Below are 8741 nucleotides of genomic sequence, written 5' to 3'. Positions count from 1 at the left end.
TGTGCTGGGAGTGGCCGATGCCAGTTCCCTGTAGCTGCTGGGCTGCACCATGCCCTGGTGCAGGCAGCTGGCACCAGCAGCTCCCGGGGCCACTGCAGCCGGGACTGGGGCAGAGATGGGCAGAACCTGGAGTTCCTGAGCCTGCAGCAGCCACCAGCCCCAGCCTGCTCACATCCAGCTACAGGCGGTCACAACACCAGCTGCAGGCAGTGGCATCCACCACTCCCAGGGCTGCAGCAAGGGCAAGCAGCTGCCTGCAGCCAGACGAGAGCAGGTTGGGACCAGCCTCTAGCCCCAGCCTGCAGCAGCTGCTGGCCCCAGCCTGCTCTTGTCCAGCTGCAGCCCTGGGCGCGATGGATGCCACCTGCTTGCAGGTGTTGTCCGCTGCTCCCAGGGCTGCAGCAGGAGCAGGCAGTTGCCAGCAGCTGGACATGAGCAGTCTGGGGCGGTGACCACTGCAGGCTCAGGGGCTCCAGGTTCTTCCCGGCACTCTGCCTGTCTCCACTCCATTCCTGGCTGCAGCGGCCCCAGGAGCTGCCGGTGCCAGCTGCCTGCATCAGGCATGGTGCAGCTCAGCGGCTACAGGGAGCTGGCATCAGCCACTCCTGGGACAGCTGCAGCAGGAGCTGGGGTAAGTGGGGACAGTAGTGAATTGTGATTTAATATATTTTAACTGCTTTTTTTTTTTTTTTTTTTTAAAGACCTGTTTGGAAACATTGTCCTTTTAGTAAAGAGTATATTTGCTAGGAAAGAGAGACTCCAGGCAGTTTTACAACGAGGTTTTGCTGTTGTGGCAAATTCTGAAGATGCAGGATCAGAGCACAAGGGGTTCTTATGAAAACTAGGGCTCTGTAATATGTGTTGGGACACCTTTCTGTCTGAGCCCCCAAGGCTTAGAACAGACTGCCGCCGGAGGTGGTGCAAGCCCATCGGATAAGCACATGAATGAATTGGAAGACCAGAGTAATCTGTCCTCCTCTGGATAGCGCATGGGTATACCTCTCATACTATATGGCCCAATACACTCTTCACCATTGCTTCTTAATGGGTATTATCCTCTTGTATTATCCAGTGCGTAATTACCAAGTTGCAACACACCTTGTTCAAGGCATGTTTTTAACGGACATAAATCAGTACTCAGTATTCACACTTAATCTTACACACTGACTTCAGTGACTCACTATTCACATTGAATTTTTACAGGGCATATATGGGTATCTGTTTGGATGTCACTTAATGATTCAGATGACTAAAAAGAAACTATTGCTTAAAGTTAAGCACTTTTATGAATATCCATACTTTGGTACTAAAATTTGAGTTCCTCAATGTAGAGCACTAATGGAAAAGCCATAAATACTGTTTAATCAAAATTGACCTTTGAACTTGGGCGGGGGGAAAGGCAGACATTTTCTCTGCTATTTACTTAGAGATGGGGCAGCTGTTTTTTCAATTGTAGTAAAATACAGACAGGATGTTTTGGGATTTTTTTTTTCGGGTTATTTAAAGGAACCGTATCAATTTCAATATTATATTTCTGTTTAATTATTCTTTTAGTACTGTAAGTTGTACTAAGTGTGCACAAGTGTGCACAGTATTAGAGTAAGTCATCGATATTCAATGGGAGACATTCCTGGACTTTTTTTTGTATTTGAAATGGACAAAGCTGTTGTTTCAAAGTGTAGCTGCTCTTATGGAAAAAATAACTTCTAGGGTTCAATCCTCATCTTACAAAAAATAATATTTTAAAATATGAACATGCTAAAACAAATAGACTACACAGAACAGATCTCCTAATTAGTTTCATGTAGGTCAAAATTTAGTCTGACTAAAGGAGCAGTCTCTGTTTACACAGCAGTCAGAGTATATCCTCACTAATCTGCATTTAGCAAATCCACATGCTGCTAAATTTGCACAAACTATTCCTGCTCTTTCCCCAGATCTCAGGAAACATTGTCTTAATAGAAGAATATCCATAGATTTACTGGAGAAGTGATGTCACAGTGAGAATGCCACCCTCTTCCACAGCAGAGCAGGAACCTCTAGATTTCTTTGTCCCCACTCAGCTGCCTTTCCGTCTCGGGCCTCCTCCTCGGGCTTCTGTTGGGTCTCTGTTCTCTCCTGTGTGCAGGTAGAGGTGTTTTATCCGTACAAAGGATGCAAATCAATGTAGGTTTTTTTTTTTACATTTCTGTAGAAGCTTTTATCCAACAAGATCTCAAGCCACAATAATGCAATGCAATTAAATGCTGCTATCTCCAGAGTGAAACATAAGGCACTGCACGAAGGCTGAGGAGACAGAAAACAAAGGTAAAGTCCTCTAATAAAAAGCATCATTATATCTCTAACATTGCTCTGTGACCTTAGTTTTCCTTAGATCCCACATGAACAATCCATACACAGTAAGCCACACAGGCCTTCCTTTAACAGCTTTTGAAAGGCAGAATCCACCCTGGAGCAAGAGATGGTTAGCCATGTTAGTCTAGGTACAGATGTTCTGGGAGGTTAAGAGGAAATTAAGGAAATTAGATTGTGTTAAAAATGGCCACCCAATCTAACTTGGTTCACCCAGGTGCGGAGCTTATGCTTAGATTGACCTAACCAAGGATCTAAGTGTGAACTTTACAGAAGTTCAGGGTTAAATCGGTCTAAAAACGGCCAACCCAATCTAAATTAACTGTACCACCAAGGTAGTCTAACTTAGATTGGGTCAGGCAAGACTAATCTAACTGAACTGGGAAAAACCAGCTGTTGGCCCCAGCCCTGGGGCTATGTTTTTCCTACCCATTCCCTGGCACTGGGTTATTTTTAGCATCCTGGCTCCTGCCCCCTCTCCCAGACTGCCCCCTGATCTTCCCCCTGCAATATCAGGTGGCTATCTTTAACTTGATCAAACTTCTCCTAAAGTCTCTATATACCTGTAGTCTGAAGTCAGGTAGATGGCAGGTTAGATTTGCACCTTATAGACTAACTGAAGAAGATATATATAGCACAGGCTTTCATGGGCTGAAGCTCACTTCATCAGATGTTGTGTAAGGACATGCACAAAGCAGTGTATAGGAAGGAGAGAGAAATAGGGTTTTAAGCCTATTGCTCCAGGGAGTCCAGGTGTTCCAAATCTACTCATCTGGTAGACAGATAACCAAGGCAACAAAAGATCAATTCATGAAGCTCTCTTTAGAAGTTGAAGGTGACAGACTAAGAATCAATGGGAAAGAATTTGGAAGACAATGAAGTTGGATATGCATATGGTTTTAGACCCAGCGGGTTGTATTTTGGACTGTAGAATGATTATGTCTAGTAGTTGTGTGTGGAGGTTGTTTTCAGTATCAAGAAGAGGTTAGATGAACACTTGTCTTGTGGTTTAGACAGAGATTATCTTATTTTCTGCGGTATTCCAGGGGGCTGGACTAGAAGACCTCTTGGCCACATCCAGACGAGTGCGGCTGTGTAGTATGTGGCTGCAGATGCGTCTATGGCGTCACATACTGTGTGTTTAGTTGTTCTCTGTGCTGCAAGGGAGCAGTGCAGAGGGTTTGGCCTAGGGTGTAAAAAGAAAAAGAAGCAGTGGCTCATGTGGCATCAGTGTGCACTGCCTGAACCCAGAGGCCAGGCTCTGTGTGGTAGGATTGCTGCTGCTGCCGCCCCAGGACCCTAGGTAAGACTCAGTGCTGACCCAGTTGGCTGGATGCAAAGAGCTCCTCTTGTGAAGAGACCCATTTAGTGTATTGTAAATTGTACAGGATTTTAAATATAAATACTACATGTATATTAGTATTAACTACATCAACATAATTAACAATTAGCACAGTTTTATCATGCATGTTTCTCAGCTTCATCTTTCAGTTTTGTAAACAATCCAATTTGATCCAGATTTTTAAATGACAGTAATTGATCAGTTTTATTACAGTGTGCCAACCATCCTGAAAACTTTACATTCCCAGATACTTCCATTGATATTAAAAGGAACACTCATGTGAATACAGTGTAGGATTTGACTCAAACAGTTTAAATTGGAGCTATTTTTAATGCCCTTATTTAACACAATGGACCTATAGTGATTTTAATGTTCACAGTCAAGGGAAAAAGGCAGAAAGTAATTGCATTAAAAATAGAACTAGCTTGTTAATTAAATCTTCTTGAATGGTAATACAGACTGATTGAATTTTGACAAAAAGCAGGAGAGAATTAGTGAATGAATCCTTTTGCTATTTTGCTTTCAAGTTCAAAGTAGGTGATAGAGAATATGATTTTGATGGCCTACATTTAGATGCTAATATGCATTTATCCATATCACAGAGCCAAATATGCAAATTTGGGCACTTGCTAATCTACACATACAAGTGAGCAAATAGTGGAGTAACTGAAGGTTGCAGAACTGGAGGGAGATGCATAGATTGAGGCGTTTTGGGATGGGGTTCTTAAACTTCCAATGGTAGAAAGATTGTTTCAGTGACTCTGCTTCCTTCACTTGGGCCCGGCTATCTCTCCTGGGGCACCTGCACTATCTGTATGTTTAGATTCTTTGAAAGTGTGTTAGCAGAGGAAAACAAGGAGAGCCAGTGACAATAACCAGCTAATTCTTCGTGGATAACGGATGGTCCATGGGTCAAAACAGGGTTGGGAAGCTTATAACTCTACTGTGCCTCAGCCAGTATATTCAGTTTTGACCTATTTAAACATAAATAGAAGGGTGCAGATGGAAGTGATAATTTTTGCCTGATCTGGCCACAGAAAACAGTTTTTAGCTGTGACCAAACACAAGTGCATGGCTGCAAACAGTTTAAAAAATAGCTGATTGGGTGGAAATCTGATCTCACATTGCATGAGGCATCAGATAAAGAGGTTTCAAAATGTAGTATCTTTTGTAACTTTTGGCTGCCTAGCTCCCAGCCTCCCCTGTTTTCAAAATGGGAGGGGGGAGAAGGGAACAGAGGGGGAGTTCAGTCTCAGGTGCGTTTAACCCCACCCTGGAGGGTGAGGTGGTTTACTGCAGCCCCTCCCTGAGGTGGGGGGGCTCCAATTCACCCACCCCACACTTCAACACCAGCTGGGGAGCCCCAAGAATGAGCTCCCTCCACTGTTTTTCCTCTCTCCCATTCTGAAAACAGCGAGCAGGGACAGAGAGCCTGGCCATTGCTATGGGAACCTGGCTGCAGGTGCCAGCAGGCAGATAGATAGATTCCGGGAACAAACAGTGAACTTCTGTTTGGTCGGGTAATGTTGTAGCTCAGAATGCTTTGCAAAAATTGTTGTAACAGATGGGAGCTGCACTTCTGTCTGCACCCTTAGTGCCTAGAACTTGAATTTTATATTGGTAGAGAAGAAATAGTAGGCAATCATCAATCCTCTGGATCATGCTGTACATGTCTTCTCAGATGCCTGATGAATCTGTTTGTGGCTGATACCCCCCCCCCACCCCAAATTCAGGAGCAACACAGCTTGTTATGAGTTTCAAAGATCCATATGTTGGCTTAATTGAAATCCAAATTTAAGTTGCTGCTTTCTTTTTTTCTTGCTATGCTCCTATACTCTGGATCAAAGCTGCTTCATGTTGAGCTGCACCCTGTGCCAAAAATGTTCCCTCCAGATTATACAGAATTCTATGCACGTCTCCTAGTTTTTTACATTAATGTTGAATGGCGTCACATCATTTTTGCACACATCGTGGTACTGACATAGAGGGCAACCCCACTTTCTAGAGTCATCTCAAATCTCACTATACAAAATGTTCTTGGGGATACCGTCTTCTCCTGATATGGCCAATCCACTGCAACCTTTTCTTCTTGATAGTGGTTTCTAAATGTGTTGGTTCTGCATGCTCCAGTACCTCTGTGTTTGGGATTCTGTCTTCCTGCTTTATTTTCAGGATCGTATGTAGGCATCTCATGTGGAAGCTGTTCAGTCTCTTGAAATGGCTAGCATATGTACTCCACATTTCTGAACCGTAAAGCAGGGATGACGGCACACAAATCTCATAGGTTCGTATCTTCACCTTAACTGTTAGACTGCTGTTATTCAGTGCACGTTTCTGTAATAGCCCCAGATCCTTAGCTGCTTTTCTGATTCTATTAGTTCAGTCTGAAGGTCAAGATTCCTATTGTTTGTAAAACCCAAATAGCAAAAACTGTTGCTGACACCAAGATATTTATCCTCCAGAGTGATGTCAGGTATTGGTTCTTTCACACCTTGGTACATGAGCAAAGTTCTCTTGAGACTAATTGGAGAAGAGAAGAAATACCAGTTTACTAAATGATATCATCACTGACAACTAAATTAACTGGGCAAATATTGTGAGTGTTTGTAGCTCCTTAAAGAGGGAGGGAAACAAAAGAATACATTCTGAGTTGGACATTTGCTTAAAAACAAAAAGATATATGGTGGTCAACACAGAGATAGCATTTTATAGAGTGGGAATATCAGTTTCGGAAACAGAATGCCAGATGTGAATTATTTTTCAAGTATAGAAAGGTTAGTTAGAAGCAAGCTCCTGTGATAATTACTCATCTCTTTCCTGGCCCCGCCTGAAAAAGTTGCTCAAGTGCAACCTGCTTCCAATGTACTGGAGGATGGCCATATTGTTGGGTAAAGTTAGCAAGGAATTCAAAATCTGCATTAACATATCAGTGTTCTCTTTTAAGCATGTCATAAGTATGTCATCATTATGGCTTAATTCAGTGCTACAGTAACCCAGACCTATAAACCTAATCTCAATTATTTTTAATGGCCAAGTTTGTAGGCTCCTGGTTTTCAGTTCTTATTGTTATTTTTTATTAAAGAAGATTTTATGCATTCACGGTTAGGTTTAATATGTCATGTATGTGTAGTTGTTTTGATGTTACTAAAATAAGATGAACTTCTGACTCTTGGGTGAAACTTGCGTAGTAACTCAACATGGAACATGCACACTTTCCTATTATGATTGGTGGGAAAGTGTCATGTGAGGGGCAGATACATTGCTGAGGTATGCTGGGAGGTAACCGGAAGAAGGGATGGAAAATATATCAAGTGTATGATTGATGGGATGATTGACAAGTGTGGTAAAATACTGATTGGTTGGAATAAGTGGGGTGATTGGTTGGGATAAAAGGTGCTGACCAGCACTCTGGGTGGGGCAGATTCATGAGTGTGCTTGGTGTCTGTCGTCGAAGGTCTCTAGCTTCCAAGAGACTTGATGGTGGAGGAGAACTTGAGTGAGGAGGTGCAGTCTTGTTCTCTCTCGTTCTCCCATCTCTGATTTCTGTGATCTTTGAGTGTGAATAGAATTGTAAGTCTGAGTCTTCTGTTTGAGTTGCTCTTGTCTTTTATTGGTTAGTCTGTCGTGTTCTGTGATGGTGAAAGGGACATTGATGGTGTGAATGAGCTTCAGTGCACCATGGCTAGCAGAGAAGGTGATTGCCCCAAGGAGGATTTCTCCCTTCAGAGTCTCCATTTTATTGGTAAAATTGCACCCTCCTTCACCAACTGTATGTCTGTCTTTTTTCCCTCCTATTTTTTGTGTTCAGTACCTTAAGAATAATAATATTTGTTTATCTTTTAGTACTATGACTGTGGTTCTTGGACAATTCACCAACAAACCAAGCCAGGCATCTACCCAGCATTTGAAACTGAATTAATGGAACTCTGTGGTGACCGCCCTTTTTCCTTGGGAGGTCTTAACATCTATTTTGTTAATCAATTAGGGACCCTTCTGTCATTAATTAGTTCTTTGCAGTTTGGCTAACATTAAAGTCATCAGCATTTTGATATTAATTAGGTCAGAAAGTTTAGTGTTCCTTAGTGACAATAAAAGAGTCTATCCAACTTTAAGTGAAGAATATTATTTACACTAACAAATGCATCAGAAACCAGAGCAGTAGGGCTGTGTGAAATGGCTGTGTTTCGATTCGGTTTTGGATTCGGCCGTTTCAGAGGACAGTGACTCATTTCAGTGTTTCGGATCACTTTTTTTTTTTGTTTCATTTTGGCCAGATCTATTTTGGAGATTTGGCTCTGCTGAATCTCCTCCAGATCTGTTTTGAATGGGCTGCAAGCTTTGCACAGCCCTATTCAGCTGGGTGGGACTTGGAGCCAGGAGTTGCAGGGCCCCAGTGGGGAGCAGGACAGAGCTGTGGGTAGCTCATCATGGGGAGAGCCACTGCCCTCCATGCAGGTGAGGAGACCCCCCCCCCACCACGCAGATCTGTGATCCCTGTCATGTCGGGTTGTGGGGCAGGGAAGCAGCACAGAGTGGCCAGCAAGCCTGCTGGTCCTTGCCATGTGACTCAGCTCTGCTGGGAGCAGAGATTTGCACTGGGGATCTCCTCGCCACCAGTGCCCACCCTCCACTGCCCTGGATCTCTGCTCCCTGCGGAGCCAGGTCGTGTGGCAGGGACCAGCACTGTCCTGCCGCATGACCTGGCTCTGCAGGGAGCAGGGATCCATGCCAGGGGTCTCCTCAGCACCTCTGTCTGCCCCGCACAGCCCCACGTTGCAGGGACAATGCAGGGCAGGCAGTGCATGGCGAAGAGACCCCCGTATGGATCTCTGCTCCCTGCAGAGCCGAGTAGTGCAGTAGGGCAGCAGTGTACAGCTGTTTCCCTACAAGTCCGGCTCTGAAACTCCAAATTTTTCTGAAACCATTTTCAAGACATTTCAGATAGTTTGTTTCATTTTGGAGTTGTTTCTGAGCCTTCTGTTTTGATTCAGATTCCATGTTTTGGGCACTGAAATGTCCCAAAACACCTCTGAAATGAAACAGCTGC

General features: G+C 43.8%; 1 long non-coding RNA gene across 1 annotated transcript in view; it reads left to right on the top strand.

Moving 5' to 3' along the window:
- Nucleotides 1–7912, top strand: part of LOC109323893 — a 22965-nt gene extending 15053 nt beyond the window's left edge. The window contains exons 2-3 of the long non-coding RNA XR_002104772.1: nt 7313–7436; nt 7538–7912. This is a non-coding gene — a long non-coding RNA (uncharacterized LOC109323893). The remainder of the gene's footprint in view (nt 1–7312; nt 7437–7537) is intronic.
- Nucleotides 7913–8741: the final 829 nt, after the last annotated feature.

This window comes from Crocodylus porosus, unplaced genomic scaffold, assembly GCF_001723895.1.
Source record: "Crocodylus porosus isolate Cpor-Errol unplaced genomic scaffold, CroPor_comp1, whole genome shotgun sequence".
NCBI classification, from domain to species: domain Eukaryota; kingdom Metazoa; phylum Chordata; order Crocodylia; family Crocodylidae; genus Crocodylus; species Crocodylus porosus.
This window is presented reverse-complemented; position numbering and strand designations above follow the sequence as displayed.